Source organism: Amblyomma mixtum, chromosome 3 (genome assembly GCF_055824585.1).
Source record: "Amblyomma mixtum isolate Tamu chromosome 3, ASM5582458v1, whole genome shotgun sequence".
Classification (NCBI taxonomy): Eukaryota; Metazoa; Arthropoda; class Arachnida; order Ixodida; family Ixodidae; genus Amblyomma; species Amblyomma mixtum.
The window spans coordinates 187897351-187924360 of NC_143014.1; the positions used below are offsets into that span (position 1 = coordinate 187897351).

The 27010-nt window shown below is 51.6% G+C and overlaps 1 pseudogene; it reads left to right on the forward strand.

Moving 5' to 3' along the window:
• The first annotated feature begins 12195 nt into the window (after nt 1-12195).
• LOC149353023 (uncharacterized) lies at nt 12196-19334 on the forward strand (annotated as a pseudogene).
• The last annotated feature ends 7676 nt before the right edge of the window (nt 19335-27010 follow it).

The following is a 27010-nucleotide window of genomic DNA, read 5'->3' on the forward strand; positions in this document are numbered from 1 at the left end:
CATGCATGCAGTACGTCAGTGCGATATGCCGACGCTCACGTGCATGCAGTAAAATAAAATACGACACGAAACCAACCCATCTCCGCGTGTAATCAAGAGAGGTAACGACCGACGCTTCGCACGGGACGCTGCGCAGAGGTGCCGAGATAAGAAGCACGAGTTGAAACGAGTAAACAAACAAGATGCGCCACGGAGATTCAATTATAAATGAGATACGAATAACCATCGGAAACAGGGATTTGCAACCACGATTCGGGACACCACGCGACGTGCAAATGTTATGGAAACAGCAGAGATACGAACGCGAATCCCGTTTCTTCGCGCTGTTAACCCCACTCCCGAGCTGTCGCGAATCGCCTTCCCCCATTTTGTCGTCTGCTAGCTGACACGGCTCTCCGCTGTGGCAGCTAGCAGACGACGCTGTTTCTGCTTTTCCATCCTCTGTGGCTTCTGTATCAGTGGTTCTTTTCTTACATGAACCTATCTAGGTGGTATTTCATGAACCGACAGCGGTGGTTTGAGTCAGGGAATCGAGCTGAGCAAGGTCAGGTCATCTCGACGACTCCGACTCCGTTACACGAACACGATACGAACGAGTCAGCTATCGTGTCGCGCACCGGCTCCGCGCTTCTGTTCTTCGCTGCAGAAAAATGCTTTCCCCAAGCGTGAAAGATGATTAAGCATAATTTACGGAGGGGGCTGCAAGTCAACCCACCCCTTGTAATGGAGATGAGGAGTAGAGTTCACGACCGGGTTCGGGAGGTTCACGGTTGGGGCTTCCGCAGGCAGAGGTGCCGCGGGCTCTCGGCACGACTGCTACGATCGACAGCAGCTCGCCGCCTGCGCCCAGCCGATGTCAACGACAGGCCGCACGCGACGCGTCGCACTGACAAGGGGCAGAATGCGAGCGAACAGAGCGCCAGTGTCATGTTGATGTAGGGGTGGTTTTCTCGGGGCCGGCCTGTCAGCCTGGATGCCGGCAGCCGGCGTCAGAAAAACGCGCTAGTATCATTTGTTCACGTTCATAACAAGCCCTGGGATAAGTTAATGTAAAAAATGAATGATTTTTTTAGGATCGTTGGCCAATATCGAGTTGCTGGTAGTATTGAATACTGGGATACAAGCAAATTTCATCCCATGGCCGCTTGATTCGCTGCCTGGTCGCGGCTCGCCTGGGCTCTGCAAGCTCCGTTGCTGAAGGCGTCGCGGAAATCGAGCATATCTTCACAGCCAAAAGGGTGAAGAGAGTAGTACCTTTTACAGCGCTGACCACATGGAGGAAGGAAAGAACTGTGTTTTCCTTCCTCCATGGCTGACCATTTCCGAAGCTCCCTGAGCTGCTGCATCGATGCGAAACCAGCTAGGCTTAATGACGGTCAGGGCAGCCGGGGAGCCTCGTAGTTCATCGCCCGGCGCGCCCGCAGGCGGCGTCGTTGCCGAAAGCTCGGCATGCTCTCATTGCTCCAATATAGCAGGCAGCCTCTCTGATAGCATGGCTGTTTTGTCTTTTCTGGTGCGAATGTGAAATACACCGAGTCTGCAGGCCGGCCGGCCAGCCAGCCTGGATCCCATCCGCTGGCGTCATAAAAAGGACTTAAAGATCGTTCTTCACGTAAATAATAAACCCTGGGAGCGAGAAGTGTGAAAAATAGATCATTTCTGAGGATCGTTGAACAACGCCGAGTTGCTGGTAGAAGTAGCAACTGTAATACGAGCAAATTTCTTGCCACAACCACCTCAGCTAGCTGCCGCTGCCCCGCCCCGCCGTTGTGGTCCGGCTCACGCGCCTGGCGTCGGATGGCTCCGTTGCCGAGCGCGTCACAAAAATGACCATAATTTTTGTTGCGAGATTTTGCTGTTGGCAGTAAAGCGATGCAAAGAGTATTTTGAAGCGAAAAGCTTCACTAGGCTCGTCAACACCGCGCTTCGCATGGGCCACACCTGTGGGCGCCGCCGCGGCGCGCCCTTCCTCCTCCTCGCCACCCCCTCCGTTCTCCTTCTCGCCACCTGTTTACCCTTCTCCGCTGCTAGCGGTTCTTATCGCATCATCGCAAGGCGTTGCGATAACGCCCGAGCGGCGGCGGCGGACATAAAAGAGGCCGCGCGCCGCGGCGCGCGCTCCATCGCCACTTCTCCTCCTCGCCACCGCTTTACCCCTTGCCGCTGCTGCGCGGTCTCCGCCGCCGTCCGAAGAGAAGGTTCTTTCGCAAGGCGTTGCGAGAACGCACATGTGATCGGCGGCCGTAGAAGAGACGCAGACATTCGCCATGGTAGGAAGAAAATAAGACCCAGAAGTGGTAGCGAGGGAGTTGGCTCAAAATCTACACCGCTATCGTGGTGCTCCCAGTGCATTGTGCGCGAACTTCGACAGCCATGACGTCAAACAAAGCACAACTGCAGCTTTTCGCTTGTATATCCAGGCTTAACCAGAGCTAAGCCACTGCCAATTTTTTTTTTTTTTTCGCTATTCAGTCAACCCGGACGATGATTCGAAGTGCGGTATACTATAGAATGAAGGCTCAGAATTCCAAATACACACGTCGTTCAAAATAATGCGAAGCGATTGGCGGTTCTCGTTCTCGTATCTCGGCAGCACTCTCAGCATGGCCTCTTTATCATTATCATCATCGTTAGTCCAACTACTTCCACTGCAGGGCAAAGGCATCTCCCACTGCTTTCCATTTAACCAGATCCTGCGTCAGATGCGTACACTCTATCTCCGCAAATTTCTGAATCTCACCCGCCCACCTCACTGTGTTCCGCCCCCTGGTACGACTCGTAATGTCTAAACTGTCTGTGAAGGCGCCGGCGCGTCTCATTGATGCCAAGTATACCGTGGAGCGCTTAAGGGCGGATAGCAACCATGGCCTGGCAACGAGCCCGCGTCGACGAGGCTTGCCTTAGCGCGTGACCGTACACGGAGCTCCAGTTCGCATCGTTTCGAGTGTCCGGATGAGGCAGAAGCTGCACAAGGCTACCCGAGAACGGCGATCTCGCCCAGGTGCGACGGCGTGGGCATGACGCAAGCAACGCTGGCTCCGCGCGGGGGTCAGTTTACCGGAACCCACCGGCTGGAGAAACGTACACGTCGCTGAGGAGTAAGCCTACAGGACGAACGGACACGCCGAGAACACGATCTTCCTAGTTCGCAGCGTGAGAAACAGCGGTTGCCTGCGGAAGGCTGGTGGTGTGTGTGCCTACGTGCTGTGGCTTACGTGCAGGAATTCGAGGGCGGGCCTTTATGGTGCCGTGTGAAAAGAATGGCAATTTGTGCTCTTCAATTGGTGCGTGCCCAAGGACAACGAATTCCCTGCCTAGGGACCTAGGACATTACAATGCTTAAAAACCGGAGTTTCCGCCTCGCAGGAGAGAATTCTCTGAAATCTCTATCGGTAAAGATGTAAAAAAAATTCTAATTCGCCTACGAGAGCTCCTCGCCTCCGAGGTTCCTCGACGCCTAGCTGGTCTTCGCTACCCTCGACTCGGGCCCAACGTCCGGCGTCGCGACAACTGGTGGAAGCGTGGTGGGATCGAGCCTGGATGACCGACGGAGGATCGGTCAGAGATCGATCGGGCAGAGATCGTAGAGACTGGCAGTTGCGGAGTGGTGAGTGCTGGCATTGCTTTTGGTTGCCAGGCTGATAAGATAGAGGTGTAATCTTCTCCCTGGTGAGGCCAGCCGCAGAAGCGTGAATTAAAGTACTTCTGGGTGGAGGCCACGGCACTGTCGCACTGCTGTCAGTCATGGATTTGAAGCGGCTACTCAAGACACAGCTCGTGAGTCTGAGTAAGGAGCTAGGCATTAAGGACGGTCCGGAGATGACAAAGACTGATATCATCGCGGCAATAGAATGTTTTGATGCCGAAAGCGGGCAAGTAGAAGAAGCATGAAAAGAGATGCAGAGATGCCAAGCGGCAGAACAAAAGCAGTTAGAGCTGGAAGTTGAGAAGCTTCGCCGAGGAGTTGATCTCAGAAAGACGAGCAATGTTCAAGGCGTAGAGGCAGTGGCCCGGCCAGGTTTATATGATCTATCGAAACTGTTGCAGCCCTTCAAGACTGGGCAAGACATAGGCCTCTATCTCGTTAACTTCGAGAGAGCTTGCGAAAAAGCGCAGTTTGGTCGCAGCTCTTGGCCGCGACGGTTGTTGAGCTTGCTACCTTGCGAAGCAGCGGATGTGATCGCTAGACTCTCTGCTGAGGACTCGGACAATTACGATAAAGTGAAAGAAAGCCTTCTTAAGAGATTTCGCTTATCGCCAGAGGCATTCAGACATAGGTTTGGGAGCCTAACAAAGAAGCAGGGCGCTAGGTGTGCAGAATTTGCATATGAGTTGAATGCAAACCTAGTGGAATAGATGAAAGACACCAAAGCTAATGATGAGTTTAGTAAGGCTCTAGAAATTATCGCCATCGAGCAGTTTCTTTCGAAAGTTCCAGAGTCGATGAAACTTTGGATTCAAGACAGGGCGACTGTCAGCTCGGTGCAGGCAGCGGCCGAACTGGCAGACGAGTATGTCTCCCGCCGAGGGGTACGAGAGGAGTTTCTGGGCAGAGCGCCAGTGGAGAGCGGCACCAAAGCCAAAGCATGAGACACCGAAGGCTACGATAAAGCCTACTAAAGTTGAGAACGCACAAAGTGAGCAAGAGAAAAAGGGAGATGATGACCGCTCAAAGAAGAAAGAAAGATGAAGGCCGCTCACATGCTATAACTGTCAGGAAACTGGGCACATCGCTGCAGGATGTCGCAAACCAAAAAGTAACGTTTGTTTACGCTTGCGATTCAGTCTCAAATGAGGAGCTACTGAGGCCATACTTGTTTAATCTTACTGTGAATGGAAAGACATGTCGGGTGCTCAGAGACAGTGGAGCGACAATTGACCTTGTAGTACATCCGGACTACGTTGAACAAACGCAATACAACGGCAAATGCGCCTGGATAAAACCTATACTGGAAGAAGCGAGCGTTTGCCTTCCAGTAGCAGACGTGGTCATAAGCGGGCCGTTCGGGGAAGTTCATACTGAGGCGGTGGTTTCAAACAAGCTACCTCCCCAGTACCCGCACTTGTTTTCTAACCGAACTGACCGCCTGCTGAAAGATGAAGGAATAACCTTGACAGAAGGAACTGTTCAGGCTCTGACAAGAGCTAAAGCGCGTGCTCTCGCTGCTAAGTTGAGACGACGGTGCCTAACTCGGATGAGGATGTGACAGAAACCCATGGCACGTGTGCACAGCCTCCAACATTGCAGATGGGCGACCACAAAGAGAGCGAAGGTGTAGAAGTCAGACAGACCGAGAAAAACTGAAGAGCAACCGTCCACACCGCCCTCGGATTAATCGGTGATGGAGGCGGAAGGAGACAATCCAAACCGGCCAGGGAAATCAGAAAGCGCAGTATTGGATTGTGAGGGATTGTTTGTGCTTCCATCGTCAGATCCACTAGACCGAATTCTTGGAAGGGTGACCAGGGAAACTCTTATTAAGGAGCAGGCAGAAGATCCGACACTCAAAGGCATGAGGGAAACGGCTAAGGAAGGAATAGCTCGTAAGAATGTGCGCTTCCTAGTGAAAGATGAAATATTGTATCGACACTACAGCTGCGCCAAAGGCCGTACGTATGTTGGACCAGCTGGTAGTGCCGGCCAAGTATCGGGCCGACATTTTGTCCTTTTGTCACGGAGCAGGTTGGTCTGGACATTTAGGGGTCCACAAGACGAAAAACCGTTTGCTGTCTGAATTTTATTGGCCAGGCTGCTTCAAGGACGTTGAAAACTATGTCAGGGCATGCAACACTTGCCAGAGAGTGGGGAAACCGCACGATAAGACGAAGGCTCCACTCAAACTCGTACCCCTGATTTCGGAGCCATTTCATCGGTTGGTAATAGATATCGTGGGACCGCTCCCAATGACAAAATCAGGGCATCGATACTTGCTGACTGCTGTTTGTCCAGCCACAAAGTTTCCAGAGGCCATCCCCATTAAAGAACAGAGTTCCGTGGAAGTAGTCAACGCACTACTGACCATCTTCTCAAGAATAGGATTTTCTCAAGGGATTCAGTGCGATCAGGGTACGATGTTCACGAGTGTCCTCACATCCGGTTTTCTGGAGAGTCACATCCGGTTTTCTGGAGAGGTGCGGGGTCAAACTAATTCACAGCTCTGTTTATCACCCGCAGTCGAACAGCGTTGAACGGTGCCACTCAGTAGTGAAGCGCATACTGAGGGCACTTATCTTTGAAAAGAAACGCCAGTGGGACGCATGTGTCCCCGCTATGCTATTTGCTTTGCGGACTGTCACTCATGAGGCGACAGGATTCAGTCCGGCAGAGCTAGTGTACGGGCGGACTTTACGTTCACCGTTACGCCTACTAAGGGAATCTTGGGAGGCAAAAGACACAGACGCTACTGTGGTCGAATATATATTGGACTTGCTAGGTAGGCTTCACCGATGCCGAGAAATCGCAGAAGAAAACATGAAGTAGGCGCAGACTAGGGCGAAAAGTTATTACGACCGAAATGCGAAACTTCGGTCGTATCAAGAAGGAGACAGAGTCCTGAATAAGCTCGAGGTTAAATGGGAAGGACCGTTCAGAGTTGTGAAAAAGCTTTCCGATACGAACTACGCCATTGAACGGAAAGGAAGGCGCCGAGAGATCATGATTTATCATCACAACCTCATGAAACAATATGTCGCAGAGGTACAGACAGTCAACATGGCTCTTAACGTCAGTGAGGAATTAACCACGGAGATTCCTCAACTGAAAGGCTCTAAACAAAGCATGGGGCTGAGGAAGTTATGAGAGTAGCAGTGCCTGCTGAAGGCCTGACCGAAACGCAGTGGGCTGACCTGCACAGTTTAATCTCCGAGTACGACGGTCTCTTCTCCGAGAAACCAGGGCGGACAGCGCTCGTTGCTCACTTTATCGAGCTGACGTCTGATGCAACGATCAAGTTACGGCCTTACAGAATGGCTCCATGTCAGCAGGAAATACTGAAGGAGGAGGTGGAACGTATGCTTGAGAGGAGTTATTGAACCATGCGAGAGTGCCTACGCGTCTCCTATGATACTTGTGGAAGTTCCGGGCAAATACCCTCGTCCTTGCATAGATTATCGGAAGTTAAATGCAATAACCAAAGATCAGATCTACCCTATTCCAAACGCAGAAGAGCGCGTAGAGAAAGTCAGTTCGGCAAACTGCATATCTACCCTGGATTTAGTCAGGGGCTACTGGCAGGTACCTATGACCGAACGAGCTAGCCAGTACGCCGCTTTCGTAACACCTAAGGGCACCTTTAGACCTCTGGCCTTGAGTTTCGGTCTAAAGAATGCGCCATTTTGCTTCTCCAGGCTCATGGGCCGAGTGTTGAAAGGCGCGGAGACTTACGCTCTCCCCTATTTGGATGACATAGCTATATTTTCGGCTACATTGGAAGAGCACGCACCTTTGTCACCTGCGAGACATATTCTTTCGTGTGATGAAAGCTGGTCTAACTGTGAAGCCCGCAAAGTGCCAAATGGCGCGAGCAGAAGTGAGGTATTTGGGGCACGTCGTGGGGCAAGGCAGAAGGAGACCTGATGATTTGAAAGTCGAGGCAGTTGTTGAATTTCTGCAGCAACAAAACAAGTCCGGAATAAGAGCGTTTCTAGGGCTTACGGGTTATTATCAAAGATACATACCCCGTTATTCTGAACTTGCCGCTCCATTGACAGACGCACTGAGAAAAAACTCGCCAGAGAGAGTGGGGTGAAGCAAGGAACTGGGCAGTGCTTTTCAGGCGCTGGAAACAGCCCTGTCCAGTTATCCTGAACTGCGTGCACCGAGATATGATAGACCCTTTGTCGTGCAATGCGACGGAAGTAACTGTGGGTTAGGGGTTATTCTCTGTCAAGAAGACGAAGACGGGGAATGAACATCCAGTGCACTTCGCAAGCAGGAGGCTCACAGAGAGAGGAGGAGGCCTACAGTGCATCTGAGAAAGAGTGTGCATGCCTCGTTTGGCATCCCAAAAACTGGCATACTACCTCTACGGAACCCCATTCGTCTTTGGGACCGATCACTGCCCGCTGACATAGCTATCGCAAATGTCAGGCAAAAACCCCCGACTGCTGAGATGGAGCCTTGAGCTTCAAGATTTGAGTTGTCATGTGCGGTATAAAAGAGGAAAGGCGAACGCGAATGTCAACGGCTTGAGTCGTGCCTATTAATCCTTTTAACCGCCCACAGGAACAAGGGAAATATTCATTGCTCTTTTAAGTGTTTATGGTAAGTATTGTTGCAGTGATTCTTTCTTTTAGCAGCTTATGTAACCTAATGAATTTTTTCTTTCTTGTTCTGCTAAAAAGAAAGACCACAGTACAGTGTGACAATGACCGCGAAATACGATATTGGGCAGGACCTTTCTTATCATGCAACAGCCTGGTTGCCAGGAAGCTTTTGCTGGCGCTTGCTTGCTCTGTGCCGCTAGTCTTTACACTTCAGGAGTTCCATCAACCGGACGATGATGCAGATCTCTTACGTCGAGCAGCCGACACTCCTCGCCGTCCGAGATCATCCCGTCGGCGGAGGAGCTGTAATGTCTCAACTGCTGTGAAGGCGTCGGCGCGTCTCATTGCTGCCAATGATACCGTGGAGCGCTTAAAGGCCCCGTGCCCACCCCAGCGCAGCAGACACTCTCTACCTCTCTTTGAGCGAGCCTCCTCTCCTTCCATTCCCTCCTCGAAATTCTTCTCTCCCGCTCCTCGTCGATTAGGCTCGGCAAGGCAAAATCACCCCTTCCTTCTCCGGTGTAAGCCGGAGGCGTGGTGTCTGTGGAGTGCGTCACAGGGGACGTCATGGCCCCGCCTTCAATAGAATTCTTTTCTTGGTTTTTGCATTTTCTCCGCACACTGAACGATCGAGAGGCGCGATCGGCTCGACCACCTAGACTTGTTAGCGAGCGCATCCTTTCATACATCTGTTTGTCATTCCCAGTTAACGAGCCACCTTTTCATTTTCTTTTAGGCCTCCCCACCGTTTCACGAGCGGAGGGGCGGAAGTCGGTTGTGTTCGAAACACACGGCGAAGCGCGGACCCGGCAACCGCCCGTTTGCTTTTCTCCATGCGTGTTTGTGTTCTGTGTGTTTGTGTCTTTTCTCCGCTCCAAAGCATATGTCATTCATTGGAGTCAAGGCGTACGCAAGATGCACGAAAGATAAGCGGTGTGTGTGCGGAGCGGCCAAGTGGGCGAGCGAGGGAAAGGCTCTGCTGCACTACTAATTAAAACCTTGTTTTGGGGGGCTCGCATAGAAGAAAAGAAACTGAGAAGGGAGCGCGCACGCAGAGCGTCTCGTGACGTGATCACGGCGGGGAAGGGGGGCGGGGCGAACCAACTCCCTCCGTTTTACTATTTTTTTACTTTTTATGGCTAGGGTTCAAGGCTGTCGCCGCATGCTCCCTCCGCAGTTTTTTTTTTTTGTTCCTTCATGCGGGTTTGTAGGCATGAGCCAGAACAGAAGGCGCTGCGGAAAGCCTTGTGCAGACGACGCGACGCCAAGGCTGCGCCCAACCTTCTCCCGTCAGTCAGAACGATGCACCAATGGAGTGCCTTTAGCGAAAGTAGCCCCCCTTGACGTCAGCGGGGTGCAGAGTAGTGGGCCGGGCCCGTTTTTGAAGGAAGGAAAGAACGAACGGGCTTTGATTTGAATTTTCGCAGCTTTTCGGGGCGCGCATGGCTCTAGTATTTTGCAGAGGTTATCTTCGATGCCTCATCTATGCCGTGGGCTTGTTTTTCAAAAATGTCCGGACCCTGGGCAGTGGCCCTTTAAGGGCGGATAGCAACCATGGCTTGGCAACGAGCACGCGTCGACGAGGGTTGCCGTAGCGCGTGACCGTGCACGGAGCTCCAGTTCGCATCGTTTCGAGTGTCCGGATGAGGCAGAAGCTACACAAGGCTACCCGAGAATGGCGATCTCGCCCCGGTGCGACGGCGTGGGCATGACGCAAGCAACGCTGGCTCCGCGCGGGGGTCAGTTTACCGGAACCCACCGGCTGGAGAAACGTACACGTCACTGAGGAGCAAGCCTACAGGACGAACGGACACGCCGAGAACACGATCTTCCTAGTTCGCTGCGTGAGAAACAGCGGTTGCCTGCGGAAGGCTGGTGGTGTGTGTACCTACGTGCTGTGGCTTATGTGCAGTAATTCGAGGGCGGGCCTTTATGGTGCCTCATAGGAGAGAATTCTCTGAAATCTCTATCGGTAAAGATGTAAATAAATTCTAATTCGCCTACGAGAGTTCCTCGCCTCCGAGGTTCCTCGATACCCAGCTGGTCTTCGCTACCCTCGACTCGGGCCCAACGACCGGCGTCGCGACAGATTCCTCCAACACCGAGAAGCTGGCGCCACCTCCCGGAGGTGCTGGCAAACGATCGTCGACCTGGGCAGACATCGTCAAATCCGGACACCTGGTGAGGGGTTCGGGCGGGGCTGCTTCTTCCTCCTCCCTTCTCACTCCCCTCCCAGAGGCGCGCAGCGCCGAGCAAAATCAAATAGCAGCACTCATGGCCCAAAACGAGATGCTGTTAAAGAAAATTAACGAATTGGAATCTAAAATGCACCAGCTACCTTCTCCCCTCTCTCCTCCCGCGGCTGAGATGGAGAGTGAGCTCGTGGCGCCGAAGGCGCCAACAAGCGCGGAGACCGCATTGCAAGCCCATTTCGAGGCCCGCTTCGGGGCAATAGACGACCGATTCGCCGCCAAAGAAAACCAATGGTGGTCAATGCCATATCCAAATTGCAAGAGTCAATCCCCGCAATGATTTACCAACAAATTGCGCATTCCTCGCGCCCCTCGCGCAGGCCCGGCGGTCCCTACAAGGACGTATCCGGACGCCCTCTCAAACCTCCGAGGCGCACCCCTGAGGTAGACGACGACGACAGTTGCTCGCTGTCCGGTGTGGAGGACTCTTCCCTCGCCGCGAGTGCTGGCTTCGGAGCAGCGTCACTACAAGCCGTCCTTAACCTAAATGACTCTGGCGAGCAGCCCTAATATCAGGCGCTCCCCAAGAACCAATTCGGCAACCCCTGTCCAAATTGTCCAGTGGAACTGTCGGGCTTCCGCTCCCGCGCAAAGCGGGCGGATCTCAGACCCTCGACTCGCTTCCGGCGGTGGTTGCCCTCCAGGAGCCAGGGAACGGCACAACCCTTACAAATTACATCACCTTTCAGCAGGACCCCTCTTCGTGCGTCTGTGTGCATAAAAAATATACAGCTAATCTAGTCGACTTGGAACTTCGCACTGAATACTCGTACGTGATGGTGACACTCCTTCCGCTCAAGAAACGCGATGCACCACTCCATGTACTCAACACCTACTGTTCTCCCAGACTCAAAAATGTAACGTTCGCAGCACTCTTTAGCCGCGCTCTAAAGGCTGCGGGCAGGGACCCCCTTGTAATTGTGGGCGATTTCAATGCAGTACGCTTTGGGTTACGTGCGTGAGGAGAAGCGAGGACGCAAACTAGCGGAACTCGCGTCCACGCTGGGCCTGACTCTCCACACCGACCCTGCATATCCAACGCGGATGGGTAACTACGTGACCCGGGATACGTGTCCGGACCTTACCTTTACCAAGAACATTACACACGCAGAGTCGGCCAACACGGAGGAAACCCTCGGTAGCGACCACTGCCTTGTCAATACCACCGTAAGGATTAAACCATTGGCAAGACCCCATGCACAAGCCCGGCTCCCTGACTGGAATAAATTCCGGCAAAGCTACGTCAATTCGGCCTCTATCCACGAACAAGGATACCACGCATGGACACAGGATTGGTTACACACCTTCGTTCGACGGAAACTGAAGTTTTTTTTCGAAATGAGCCAGATCCACCAAAACAGAAACTTAGAACAAGGCCATAAATTCTTGTCTGAAAGGAACGCGCTGCTATTCAACCTAGTACCTCACAAGTTTTATGGGGCAGATAGAGCAGTCGAACAGCATTAATCTCCAAAAATTTACGTGCATAGTTTGGCCTATACAACAATGGAAACATTGAATTTGGCTCATATCGAAGCGAAGCATTAGATTCGACCCAGCTTTCTTCTCGAAACTTGTGGGTTTCTAGGTGGACACAGGCCACCACCCACCGCGGGTTCGAGCTTCGCGCGAGCCAAGGGCCCCGATCAGCCGTCACCACACACCACTGGGACACCGATGCGGCGCACTCAACCTCCGCTGGGAGGAGAGCGATTCGCCGCAAAGAAATAGGCCTCCAAGTTCACAAAGGAGACGTTTATTCACGTCGTCCTTCAGCAGTACACACGCACTCAATCGTCACCCCGTCCCGGGGGCGCGCGAGGAGCAAGGCTCCGCTGCGCGCACGAAGCGACTCGAGCAATGTGCGCCGCTAGCACGCCGCTGCAGGAGAATGTCCCCGCGGCAGTGCTGTGATCTCTCTCTCGTGTCGACCGTTGGGCCGGTTGCGAGAGAGAGTGGGCAATCAACGCAAGGTACGCCTGTCTGAGGTCGCTGGACCCCGCTGGACAGGCTCGGGCCGCTGCAGGTCAGAGGACACGTGCGGGCGAGCTCGAGTAAGCACTGGTCCGAGCGGCAAAGGCCGGCAGGGACAAACAGTAACGTACGCACCTTTCGCTGTCTCGGAGGGATCTCTCTCTCTGGGCCCCGCTCGGACGGTCGCGCGGCGCGCGGCCGCCCAAAGCGGGGTCCCGAATTCCCGCCAAAAGGCGCCAATGGCAAAGGCCCTTGGGGAGCCGGGGCGGAGCTGTGGCTAAATGACAGTGATTAGTCACCCAGCCGCCTCTCCACCGCCTGAGGCGGGAGCAAGGAAAAGAGGAGAAACAACGCGGGAGGCCGGCTAGCCGCGCAAAGGCGACGGCGGAAAGCCAGATTCCCACATACGTTGGGCGCCAGTTGTGGGTTTCTAGGTGGACACAGGCCACCACCCACCGCGGGTTCGAGCTTCGCGCGAGCCAAGGGCCCTGATCAGCCGTCACCACACACCACTGGGACACCGATGCGGCGCACTCAACCTCCGCTGGGAGGAGAGCGATTCGCCGCAAAGAAATAGGCCTCCAAGTTCACAAAGGAGACGTTTATTCACATCGTCCTCCAGCTGATACACACACACTCAATAGTCACCCCGTCCCGGGGGCGCGCGAGGAGCAAGGCTCCGCTGCGCGCACGAAGCGACTCGAGTAATGCGCACCGCTAGCACGCCGCTGCAGGAGAATGTCCCCGCGGCAGTGCTGTGATCTCTCTCTCGTGTCGACCGTTGGGCCGGTTGCGAGAGAGAGTGGGCATTCAACGCAAGGTACGCCTGTCAGAGGTCGCTGGACCCCGCTGGACAGGCTCGAGCCGCTGCAGGTCCGAGGACACGTGCGGGCGAGCTCGAGTAAGCACTGGTCCGAGCGGCAAAGCCGGCACGGACAAACAGTAACGTACGCACCTTACGCTGTCTCGGAGGGATCTCTCTCTCGGGGCCCCGCTCGGACGGTCGCGCGGCGCGCGGCCGCCCAAAGCGGGGTCCCGAATTCCCGCCAAAAGGCGCCAATGGCAAAGGCCCTTGGGGAGCCGGGGCGGAGCTGTGGCTAAATGACAGTGATTAGTCACCCAGCCGCCTCTCCACCGCCTGAGGCGGGAGCAAGGGAAAGAGGAGAAACGACGCGGTAGGCCGGCACAGCCGCGCAAAGGCGACGGCGGAAAGCCAGATTCCCACAAACTTTATTATTACTGCAGTATGTTTCAGGTTACATTCAAAACAATATGGAAAAATGCTTGTGCTGTGACTTCAGCAGAAAAAAAATTACAAGTATGCGTCACCCGCTTTACACTCATACATGGATAGCAGGCCTGTCTTCCTGGCAGCATAAGCAGCCTTCTTCGCAATCTGCCATGGGCTCCTCTTCTTGACAGCGACGAAAGGCAGCCTCAAAATACGCAAGTTCTTCGTTTTCTTTCCATGACACACCAAAGTGAGTCACCAGAAGGTTGGTCACGTCTCTCACCTTTAGTTTGTTGAGGTGGTGTGCATACAGCTCGCACTGTTTCGGTGTTTGTACAAGGGTCTTTCCCCTCTTTAGGACCGATACAAAATTAGACACCGAAACCCTGTAGTGGGGTTGGGCTCTAATTTGAGGGCTTCGGCCTGTCACATTTCTCTGAATGTAAAAAACCTTCGTTTCAGTAATCTTGAAAGGCAGGTTGGACGTTGATCTCATTACTTCCATACAGTACGCCTTCCAGGGAACGTTCACCGACCTCTTCATACCCGTCGCAATCCATGCGGAACTAAGTCCGTCAAAGCAAAAGTCTTGAAAAAACAAAGGAGCGCGCGAAACAGACCTCGCAGTCCGCGCTATGACGCACGAGCTCCACCGGCACGAGCCTACAAGGAGGCTGCCATAATGGCTGAATCACGTGGTCTCCGGGTCAGTCTCCTATTGGTTGAACGGATTTGGCTCATTTTGATCCACGCAGTGGAAGGATTTGGCTCGTTTTCGATTTGAAACGTGATCTGCGGGCTAGCTCAGTTGGTGTGATTCTTGGTGTGATTTGACCCATTTTGTTCTGATCTGTTTTTTAAAGGAAAGTTAACTGGCTTAGCTTGCCACTACAGTTGGGGTTGTGTTACTTTCGGTTTGTGGATTTGGCTCATTTCGAAAAAAAACTCCTCAACTCTAATTCAACTCTCGGAGGCAACGCCGGAAGTGGACAACCACCTTCTGCACCTCTGGGAGGCGCGGCACAGCCTTGTCCGCTGATGGCGCCGCCAAAAACATAATAGAAAGCTTAAAATTCATATCGCCGAGCTCACTCAGCGAGCGGCAGAGTAATCGGCCCAACTCGCCGACTCGAACTGGGTGAACCGCTGTAACACGGCGGCCAGACAAATGTCTAGCCGGGGCACGTGGCGCCTCTTCCGCGCCCTAATTGACCCGACTCAAACTCGCGCCGAGACACAAAAACATCTCCAATGAGCTATTCATAGTTTCGATGGAAATACTTCAAAATTAGCGTGCAAATTTCGCGACCAGTATCTTTGAACACAACAGGACCCCCGAGGGCCCGCGTACTCGTGCAGGTTCAGAGAATGCGGAGCTGGATCAGCCGTTCCAGCTGCACGACCTGAAGGCGGCCCTGGCTAAAATGAAACGAGGAACGATACCGGGCCGGGACAAGATAACTGTGAAACTGCTTGCCAATCTTTCCGACTCCGCCTACGAAACCCTCCTCGCTTTCATCAACTCAATCTGGCTTCGTGAGGCAACCCTCCCGATAGAATGGAAGACCGCCCTGGTAACTTTCATTCCCAAAGCCGGCAAAGCCATAAACACAGACAACCTCCGCCCCATCTCCCTCACGTCTTGTGCGGGAAAGCTGATGGAGACCATGATGCGGGACAGGCTGTCTGGTTTTCTGGAAAACCAAAATGCATTCGCAGACACCATGTTCGGTTTCCGCCCGCATCGGTCTGCGCAGGATGTTCTGCTTCAACTCGATCGAAAAATATTGAACCCTGTCGAATACCCCTTCAACGATAAAGCAGTACTCGCCCTAGACTTGAAGGGTGCTTTCGACAACGTCACACATGAAATTATCCTGCAACATCTCTCCCAGACCAACTGTGGACATAACACCTTTCAGTATATATGAAGCAATTTCTCTCGGATCGACAATCTCTCATCCGAATTCAAGACGAAGAACACGGCCCCTATCAAATGGGAACGAGAGGAACACCACAGGGCGCGGTCCCTTCGCCGTTACTTTTCAATTTGGCCATGATGAAACTCCCGGCTCAGCTGGCGCAGGTCGAAGGCGTCCAGCATGCTCTGTATGCTGACGACATAACCACCTGGGCCAAGCAGGACCGGTTGGAGACATTGAAGCCAACCTGCAAAAGCGGCGAAGATCGTGGACGCCTACGCCCGCCGCTGTGGCCTTCAATGCTCCCCGTCCAAATCCGAATTTGTGCACATTCGCCCGTCGCCTAAGTGCAAATTGAACTATCTTTGGCCAGTGGCACGATACACGAACACGATGAGATTAGAATACTTGGTCTCTTTATCCACAAACATCGACGGGTTCATACAACACCAGCCAAACTGCGCAAGGTGGGGGACCAGGTTGGCCGGATGGTCCGCCGGGTTTCCAACAAACGCGGGGGGTTGCGGTGCAAAGACGCCTTGCGGCTGGCGCATGCTTTCGTGACCAGTCGAGTACTCTACTCGACTCCTTACCTTCACCTGCGCAAGACTGACGAGAACGCCCTCGAGGTGATTCTCAGAAAGATGTACAAGCGTGCCCTCGATCTCCCGGTGAACAAGTCTAACCAGCGCCTCATGGGCCTGGGGATGGTAAACACTTTCGCGGAGCTCCGGGAGGCACACTTGACCAATCAATACACAAGACTTTCAAAGACGCCGTCGGGACACCGCCTATTAGCCCGACTACACATCCACACATAGACTTAAAAAAACTGCACTTACATAAAAAAAAGCTGTTCGGTATATCGCTAATGTGTCTTTTTTGCATCACTCGGCCCCCCCTTTTCGAGAAATATAATGTTCTCCCAGTGTTTTGCCTATATAACTATAGGTTAATGCTAATATATAAATCTTTTGTGAAAGAAAAAAGTAATTTTTTAATATATTTAGCCCAACTACAAGAAAACGCCAGACCTCGCCTTACAAGGCACAAGGAAAAATGGCTTGTACCTACACCTCGCACCTCATACCATACGCAACCTTTGAAATATATTACTCCCACATTACTCAATAGTTTAGAGTTGTCGAATTTCGATCCAGCATATGAACCTAAACATACCATCAGTCAGTTCTGTCGGCACAAATTATTATAGTTTTCTTAGATCTTGTAATGTGAGGCGTTTTCTCTGCTGTAGTTATTGTACACATGTCCCTTGTAGAAATTTACTGTTGCTTCAATTTGTTACATACTGTGTCCAGAATGTCCAACACATTGTACTTCATCTGTTTTTTTCTTTGTTTTTCTTTTTTTTCTGTGTATGAAGCGTTACAAACTGTTGTTGCCTTGCAATGTTGAATTTGTATTTATTTCTTGCGCTTGAACTATATTGCCTTTTTAATATGTATCTGTATTTATTTTTCCTTTGTTATAGTGATGCTGTTTCCGACACGCTGCAATGCCACCATGTAGGGGGCCGGGGCCCCTGTCAAGCTCTTTTTACAGCTTTTAGTCCCGGCTCCTACCTTTTCGAAAGGAAAGGAAATAAAGAGGAAATGAAATGAAAATAAGGTCTTACATAATCACAACTTTTTGTCTCATCTCATAAACAGTATTCATCGCCTGTATTCATAGTATTCATAGCATTTTTAGCTTTGAGCACTCTGCCCAGAGGTAACAATGCAACTACTGCTAAAATTCAGTCCGCACTTAAAGGTACGCACGATCCCTAAACGTGCCGATATTTACTGCTTCGTGGCTTTCTTTTTCCAGCTGGTGAAAGTGTTCTATGCTGGCGCAACTGAAGCCATTTTTATTATGTCCGGTCGGAAATGCAGTAGTTTTTGTTCCCTCTCGGCGGAATCACTCTAGTCGCAGCCTACAATTCGAGCTTTTCTAATACTCTGCATTTAGGTTTTCCACTCAAAGGAATGAAGGTATACTTACCGCTGTGTGATAGAGGCCTTCCTGCCTGCGCGCCGCAAACACAGGCCGCACCCACCAGCGTGGTCGTCTTCGCTGGAGCCGCTTCTGCCTCTTCCCCATAATGAGAAGAACTGCTGCTCTTATCATGAGCAGCAAAACTCGTCTCCGTGCGGACACTGCCGGCATTATTGATAGGGACGGACAGAGACGAGCTAGCAGAAACACAGACGACCTCGAAATTCGCGGGAAAGCTTTTCCGCGGAATTTAATGTCGATGGCGCTGCAGATTATGACGAATACTTGGAAATAAGTGACGGAGGATGTGTTTGTTTGTTTCAAAAACTAATACGCGAACTAACATTCAGTTCACTGAATCAATGACTTGTCTTTTTTCTTTCTAAAGGTCAAGACTTCAAGTAGCAGTCGGATTGTTTCGGTTGGTTTCAGCGTAAGGAGTCTCGCAACAATGCAGCAACGCGAGCTGAGCGCGATCACCAGCGTCACGAGGCGACAGGCCATCGAGTTGTGCATGTTTTCCGACGCCTGTCGCGGCGCGGCGCTGGGCGCGTAGGCGCTGCGCTGGTGCGCCTCGGATGTGTCCATGGAGATGGGCCTTAACACTGACGGAAGAGCGCGTACGCATCCCCGAAGTTTGGAGATACGCCCTACAGGTGCGTCCTCTTCCGGCCAACATGACGCGTGACGACCACAATGGCAGGCGCCTTGCGCGGACGGAGGCACTGACCCGCCACTATGGAAACAAACACCCAATCTTCTACGTGGACGCCTCCGGCCCTCACCATGGGGGGTGGTACACGGCCGCAGTCGTCCAGCAAAACGTCGTGGTGAACGGCCTAACGTTCCGAGCTCAAGAGGAGGTCGCCATTGCGCTAGCCGCCGCAGACCAGGACTCGCGAGTCATCATTACCGACTCGAGACGGGCCTGCAGAAATGTTCAACAGGGATACATTCCTTTCTTTGCGTATCGTATCTTTCAAAATAGCGACTACCTCGGGGCCCCCGCGTCTCGAACGATCGTATGGGCTCCTGCTCACATGGGCCTCAAAGGCAATGAAACGGCAGATGCCGCCTCCCGCGCGCTCACTCTCCGGGCAACGCCTTCAGACCCTTGCGAAACGGATCCTGAACCCAACCCGGCCATCACTTTTCGACAAATTACTGAATTATACCAATCTGGCCATGCAATTTATCCTAAGCCCTATAGGGGCCTTACAAAGACGGAGGAACGCACACTACTCCGTCTTTACACGAAAACACTGCTGTGCCCGGCAGTTTTAAAGCACTTTGATCCTGCATGTACATGAAAGTGTCCGTACTGTGCGGAAAAGTATTCGGTCATCTTCCACATAGTATGGGCATGCCAGTCAACCCTGAACCTCACCCCAAAACCCAACCCCACCCGGGAGGACTGGGAGGCAGCCCTGCTCGGCTGCTCCGACCTGGTGAGCCAGAAGGCCCTGGTCGAGCGCGCCCGAGCCGCAGCGGTCGCCAATGGGCTCCTGTACTGAGGAGCGCACCTAGTGGTTGTGAGAGATGGCCCTTTCTGGGATACCTCAAACTCCCTCCCTAGTATGCAACAATAACAAAGTTTTTCAGACAGACAGACAGACAGACAGAGCGACAGACTGTCTTCCTTTTTAGATACATCCGTTACCCTAAGGGACCATCGATTATCTGCTCGCTGCACGTTACATGTACCATCGCGAAAAAAATTTTACGGGGCGCGAGTTTTTGGAAAAAGGTTTGCTCTAGCTCTGTCTCTCGACCGAGTCACGAGTTATTGTTACCAGCGGATAGACTTAGGTGACTGGATTACGTGACTGCGCCAATTTTTTTTCCCGCTCACTCGCGGCCCGTAAACTTTTTATCGCGACAGTACTTCCCATGCTCATTTCCTCCTTATGTAGATCTCAGCTAGGATATCATTGATTTGCAATCATTCCCTAACCCGCTGTGCTCTCTCCTGTCTCATTATGTTTCCCCGGTCATTTGCTTTCTCATAGCTCGCTGCGCTGTCCTCAATTTAAGTAGAAAATTTTTTTCTTGTCCTCCAAGTTTGTGCCCCTCAGGTGAGCACTGGGAAGACACAACTACAGCAACACCCCGTTAATTGGGCTCCCGTTATTTCCGCAATCCGGATAATGCCTACTGTTGGCGTGGTCCCGGCCAACGTCCATGTAAGTGAGTGGCGTGCGCTCGTGAATTCCGCCGCTGTAGGTCTCGCACCGGTTGTTTCGGAGGCGCTCCCGAAGGGGGGCCGTGTCGAGGTATGACCAGCATGGCAAGGGATTGTCCGAATAGCCCCACTCGAACGTGAATTGTATGACGCAGTGTCGACCGCGCACTTCTGACATGCTCGCAACGACATAACAGATGGCTCCATTTCCGAAAAATAGCCCGTCCGTATAATTTCGGTTCCGCTTTTCTATGCATGACAGACAAGCGTATTTTGTGACACACCATCACACCGAATTTTTTCGTGATGAGGCTTCTAATGCGACAACATTAGAACAGTCGTTGTTGAGCAGTTCGCGTCCCAAAAGCAGGCGATAATTGCCTAGACTTTCACTAAGTAAATTTACTTTGATGCGAACGGTTTTTGGGTGTAATTCGAACTATCGGATGATTCTAACGTTTTTAAGGCTCCCTGAACCCCGAATTCACTGGAATTGACTGTATTATAAAGTTTCCTCTTGAGAAATACTGGTTAACTGAGATTCATGAACTCGGAGTACCTGCAAAATGCACTCCGCTCCATTCTTTCTCTAATGGCTCGAATCTGCGGTGACCACTTGCACTAGACAGATGCTTTCTCTTACCGTTTTTGATGCCTCGCTGACTCTCGTAGACTGGCGGCCCCTTCCCGGACTGCTCAACACTGCTTTAATTTTCTTCATACTAATTCTGAGTCTCACCTTTCAGCTTTGAGTGTTTGGGTCCACAATAGTGTGCTGCAGTTCGTCCCCTGAATTACTTAACAGGGCAATGCCATCAGAAAACCGAAGATTTTACTAATGTGTTCTCCATTCGATGGGAGCTGAACTCATGTATGAACCCCAACTGTAGACGAAATCAGCTTTTTAATGTTTGATTGTATTAAACAAGCCAGGTATCAAAATTCTAGAGTTTATAATTTTTAAGGCGAAAAAAGAAACTGCGCCGAGGGTGGGAACCGAACCAGGGCCTTTGGCATTTGAAGCGGAGACGCTACCACTCCGCCACGAAGGCTTTTTTCTTCTTCGACATGGTATTTATTACAGTGATGTAATGTTCTATGTACATGAACTATATACAAGCCATTATGAAAACAGTGGTAAACAATACATATTGAAAAGACCATGCACTAGAAAAGGGGCAATGCAGAGCACATCACTAATAGTGAGTGCCACTCCGGTTCGTACTCAGTCTGGGCATATACGTCTCTTAGATGAACAACCATTAGACTGAAGTGATCCTTTGTAGACACAACAGGTTCCCAGTGTCTGTCCATCATGCGGGTTTTCCAGAGGATGTGCAGTCCAATCAGAAAGAACATGTTCAGGGGTTCATCAACAAAGGTTCGGGCATGAATAAAGGCGCATCTAGTGAATGCATGGGTTTCATAAATGAAATAAATGGAATAAAGTCAAGAAGAGGAAAAATAAAAAAAAATAAGAAAATAAACAAAAATGAAAACAGAAAATAAGATATGAAGATAAAAATAAGGAAACGAGCAAAAATAAAACATAAAATACAAATTATGAGAAATAAAAAACTAAATAAAAACAAACAGTGCGCCAGGAAACGCTTTCGCCTTGCAGCACTTTAGAGAGCCAAAGTGCCCCCTGAATTTTTCTTGTGATTAGCTTCTTAGACAGACAGACAGACAGACAGACAGACAGACAGACACAGACAGACAGACAGAGACAGACAGAGACAGACAGAGACAGACAGAGACAGACAGACAGAGACAGACAGACAGACAGACAGACAGACAGACAGACAGACAGACAGACAGACAGACAGACAGACAGACAGACAGACAGACAGACAGACAGACAGACTTGATGAAACGAAGGCAAAGAGGTTGGCCAGGAAGATCAATATCTGGTCTGCTACTTGGCGCTGGGGAAGGGGAAGAGGAGAAGAAAGAGGACCGAGAGTCGAGGCCCACCTCATTAAAAAAACAAAACAAAAAAACCACGTGAGAACGCCCGCATTGTCTGGACTGCTTTCCAGCTCTGCGGCCCAGCGTCTAGCAGTAAGTCCTCCGAGAGTGGCCTGCTGTCCAAACGCTTCAAGGAAGCAGCCAACGTTAGACTTTGGCGCGCATATACTGGAAAAACCACTAGTACATGCTCCACAACCTCGGTTATGCCAAAGTGGAACAGTCCGGGGTGTCCGCTCATCCAATTAAATGTAAGTACCTTAGTTAACAAGAAATGTTTGCATACAATGGACTACTTTCTTGTCGTGGAGGAATTCTGTGTGGCGGTCCTGAATGTGGGCGGAGCTTCACTGCAGACTTCCATTTCATTTTAATACCTTAAAGATGGTTTGGTTTGGTTTATGGGGTTTAACGTCCCAAAGCGACTCAGGCTATGAGAGACGCCGTAGTGAAGGGCTCCGGAAATTTCGTCCACCTGGGGTTCTTTAACGTGCACTGACATCGCACAGTACGCGGGCCTCTACAATTTCTCCCCCAAAGAAATTCTAGCCGCCGCGGCCGGGATCGAACCCGCGTCTTTTGGGTCAGCAGCCGAGCACCATAACCACTGAGCCATCGCGGCGGCAATATCTTAAAGACTCGATGAGGCTTAATACATAAGGGATGGGTACAAATAACATGGGGAGCAAGTATTTAACACAGCGAGAGATGACTGGTGACATTTTCGGCGAAGTTTGACGACCACGTGATGGCTGCGATGATGTTGGGTTGGCCGTTCCACTTGTAGCAGCCCATGAAAAAAATTAAGTGGCAAAAGTAACGTACGGGCGCTTGGTGAGCGGTGAGATATGACGGCTTGCGGAACAAGGTAGGGCGGGCAGGAAAAATCTGGCTGGCAATACGGCGACGAACTGTGAGGGGTAATAAGCCGGATTCTGCTTTCGATGCTGTCACACTGATACCTTAAGAATATTATTGCGTACGAAGTGTGACGAAGACGAAGCTGGCAGTGGCGCGGGACGGAGCGCCCGCGCTAGGCCAGCGGCTATTGAATCTTCTCATAGCCATCGTTCACCACGCCTCATTCTTCGGCTGGCCGCCACGTTACATTTGGTGTGAGGTGCTGGGGTCCCATCATCGCCATCCTGGTCCCGGAGCTTCCGTGTCCTGCGCCTGCCGTGGACGTCGGCCGTGAGTGCCTGGTCCGCGCCGCCCGGCCCGGCCCGCCCGACCTGAACCGACCTCGCCGCTCACCCCAGCCCCGTCCCCCGCCCGGACCACAAGACACGACGACCCAAGACCCGACCGACCCGAGACCCGACCGACCCGAGACCACACCGACCCGAGACCCCACCGACCCGAGACCGAAGACCTACACGTGAAGACACCGCCCCCCTGCCCCTGCCGTCCGGTGCGTCCAAGGACCTCGGCCGTCAGCTCCTGGCACCCTCCGGCCCGGATGCTTCGTGGACCGGGACTCATTCTCTCATCTTTCTCATCGTGGCGGCCAGCACTGCAGCATCTTCTACATATTGTTCGATCCTTCACTCAAGACCATCGCCATTTCGCCGTCTGTTCGTCACCGATCGGGACGATCGCTCGGAGGCCCCGGTTAGTGTGACGAAGACGAAGCTGGCAGTGGCGCGGGACGGAGCGCCCGCGCTAGGCCAGCGGCCATTAAATCTTCTCATAGCCATCGTTCACCACGCCTCATTCTTCGGCTGGCCGCCACGTTACAATATGATGAAGGGATGAATCTGGCCGCTCTGCTTTGAACCGATTCAAGTGCATGGATAAGTTAAGCATGATGAGGTTCCCAAATGGGCTACGGATATTGTAAGCTAATAATTTTACATGTTGAGGAGCCTGACGGAGATGACGCCGTAAAAATTAAAGAAATAATAAGTCGTATCCGACTATAGCTTCAGTAACAATGAAGATATCGGCGATTAAAAATTGGAAGGGACACTTAAGCTCCGCCTTAAGCGTATGGCGCTATAGCTATTGGGTTAATGCCCATATATGCAGAACTGGTACGACTTCAAATTCATAGGTCGCAGCGCTTGGTATATACATGCGTGGCTTCACTTGAACGCAAGTTCGAAAGGTGCCTGTCAGAAGTCATGCAACAGGCACTGACCTGACGTCTCACTGACATGATTGTACCAAGCGGTGCCCATGCTAATGACGCCCTGCGCCGACGTGGTTGTGCCTACCAAACTGCCGTACTCAAGCTGAATGCCTTCGTGCAGCGGATATGCGAGGGCAGGCAAGTGTGACAGAATGGGTGCAAGTGGTGCGCTTACGGATAAAATTTACTCGACAAAATAATGCAATAAATGAGAAAAAGGAAGAAATATTCTGTCTGATAAAAAGTTTTACGGTGAATCCTGTTATTTAGGGAGTGCTTCTGAAAGTGGTAGCCAAAAATGTATCGTTTATGTCCTGTCGCAAGACGAAAACAAATAGTTAATTATTTTCGCTCTAAACATCACCAGCGAAAACCCGAATTTTGGAGCAGGTTCTCGATAAACCCGATTATTACCCGATTTCTAATTCAAAAAATACCACCCGATGTTTACCCTCCAAAGTAAGAAAAAAAACCCTCGGAAACGAAGGGCTTGGAACACATCTGCCATGGCTATTGAGCAGACAGGGGTAGGGAAGTGAGGAGCTCATGACTACAAATTTGAGAACACCAGAACTAAAAAAAAAACAGAAATAATAATACAAAACACTCCCCTACGCTTTCCTTGGTTTCACTGATTGTTGGCCTCCTTCATACGTCAGTTGTGGCTACTTACTGTGAGAGTGAGCCGCTTATTTCTGCGACCTATAACAGGCTATATAAGTAACTGAAAATACAAGGCAAAGCAGAACCTTGAATTTCAAGGAATTCTAATATACCTTTCCCGGCCTACGTCACGGATGACGTTTCGTAGGGAGGGGCGAAGGGCTTGGCGTGGTTGGCACAACATTCCTCTGCTGGCGGCATGGCGCAATAGATTCGGTCTCGTATGGTGGAAATCTGTATTTTTTCTATATGCCGTCAAGTTGTTGCGCGATGGAAGGTGCTAATCGATCGAAGAAGGCCAGCTGCATACATTTCTCCCGCGTTCCAAATAGCGAAAAGCAGCGAAAAATGGGTTCTGGAGCCGTGCAAAGACCGAAATGACAGGTGTCAAGCGCTGTCAAGATCTGTGACGTACATTTGATTATAAGCAGATTATCCGGGTATGCTCTTGCGATCATGATTTTTGGGTTCAAAAAGCAAGCGCTTTGCTTTATTGTCCTCCAGGACGAATTGCAATGGAATCATGACCGGTCGAGCGCTCAAGGGCCTGGATGGCATGTGATCTCTGGAAGTACTGTAAGATCTTAATGTCAGTCATTTAGTTTATGCCAGTTCAGCAGATCGTGTTCAAGAAGCTAGCTTTTCTCACCAGACGACTCGAAAGGGCATCCCAGCAGCCTGGCCGCTGAAGTATCTAATTTCTGCATTCCAACCCGGAATCGTAACGTACCGCGTTCGAGCGCTGTCGTGTCCGAGTCGAAAAGGTGTTTTGCTTGCGTCATTTAATTGCAGTTCTGAATATTAGTGCGCTCTGCATGAATATTGTGCAGTATTGTACGAAACGTACTTAATTACCCCGCTATTTTGCATGAGCATTGCTTTCGTTGTTCCGCACTGTACTTACCTTGGATGGTATACGTTCTAGCAATGATATGTGCTTTTAAGGCAGAACGTAATCTAAAAGAGACGAGCTAGAAATTTGAACGCTTTAGAGAAAATTCGCCCAGCCAAATACGGCTCTCGTTCATACGCTGCTGTCTTCGCTCACGAGCGCCCATACTTCGTAGCGCCCGGGAGTCGCTTTTGTGATGGCCTTTAGAAAGCAGAAACCCGGTGCCGAGGTCTGATATAACCACCTTGCCAACATGCCTGTCCAATGCGAGGCTTTATACTTTTCAAGTGGCTTGCAGGATTTCAGAGCCTGAGCACTGTACGGACCAGGCTTGTTCTGGCTAGGTACACGAAAATATCTCCGAAGTGCTCGTGGGCCGGGCACGTGGCATTTTTCCAGAAATAAGTCGCTAATGGGTCCGGGTACTGGAGTGCCGGGTAGTTCTCCAATGCGAGGCTCTATACTTTTCAAGCGGCTTGCAGGATTTCAGAGCCTGAGCACTGTACGGACCAGGCTTGTTCTGGCTATGTACACGAAAATATCTCCGAAGTGCTCATGGGCCGGGCACTTGGGGGCATTCTTCCAGAAATCAGTCGCTAATGGGTCCGGGTACTGGAGTGCCGGGTAGTTGGCCCTCATCTAAATATCGTTGATACGCAATTTCAGTCAGAAAAAAATTCACGGACTATCTCGTCGTCTAGAGTAGATGCAAACATAAAATGCACCGCAGGAAACGTGTAGCGTATTCGAGGACGGCTTATAGATACTGACAGCCGCACTCAAATATTGGGGAGCGTCCCACATTAGCCGCTTTTCTTTCCTAAGCTTTCCTTCGCGAGCATTCCTCCATGTTCGCGAGCGACAGCGCGCTCGGCTTTCGTTGCCGCTTTTTTTTTTGTATGGCAACCCGCGCGACCAGAGCTGGTTACTGGCAGTGCTGATGGATTGCGCCACGGGACCTGTGTCGCCGGCGCGCACATTACGTAATGACGGCAACTCAAGGGACGCTGTAGTCAAGCTCATCAAATGCCAGCAATGTGCGGCCAAGACTGCGCGTGCACCTCTCGGGCTACAGGCAGAACTTCGCGTCACGCGCTAGCTTTTACCACCACGGGGCCACGGAGACACTGTTGCTGACGCATACGCGGCTCCGGCAGCACGTAGGCACCAGGGGTGGGTGAGCTGAAACCTTTGCCCATGCCTTTGCCAGTGCTCGTTTAAGTTCGGCTCCGTGTACTCCTCCGTTCTGGTGCCAAGGTCACCCGCGGCGCGCCGACAACAAGAGCTCATTTCATGCTGGATGCACATCGTCGGGAAGCTCCGCAGAGCAGGGAGACCGGACCGGAAAGTCTATACTTTTCCCAACCAAGCCTGTTTTCTTTCGGCGTGCCCCCTCGGACACGTGCTCCCTTGGCGTCACACTGTTTACAAACAGGGGGAGGTCTATTAATAGAAGATGTTATAACCAGGGGGGTGAAACTTCCCATACCTCCCAGCGGCCACGAATGACAGACGCTAGCGCCAATTCC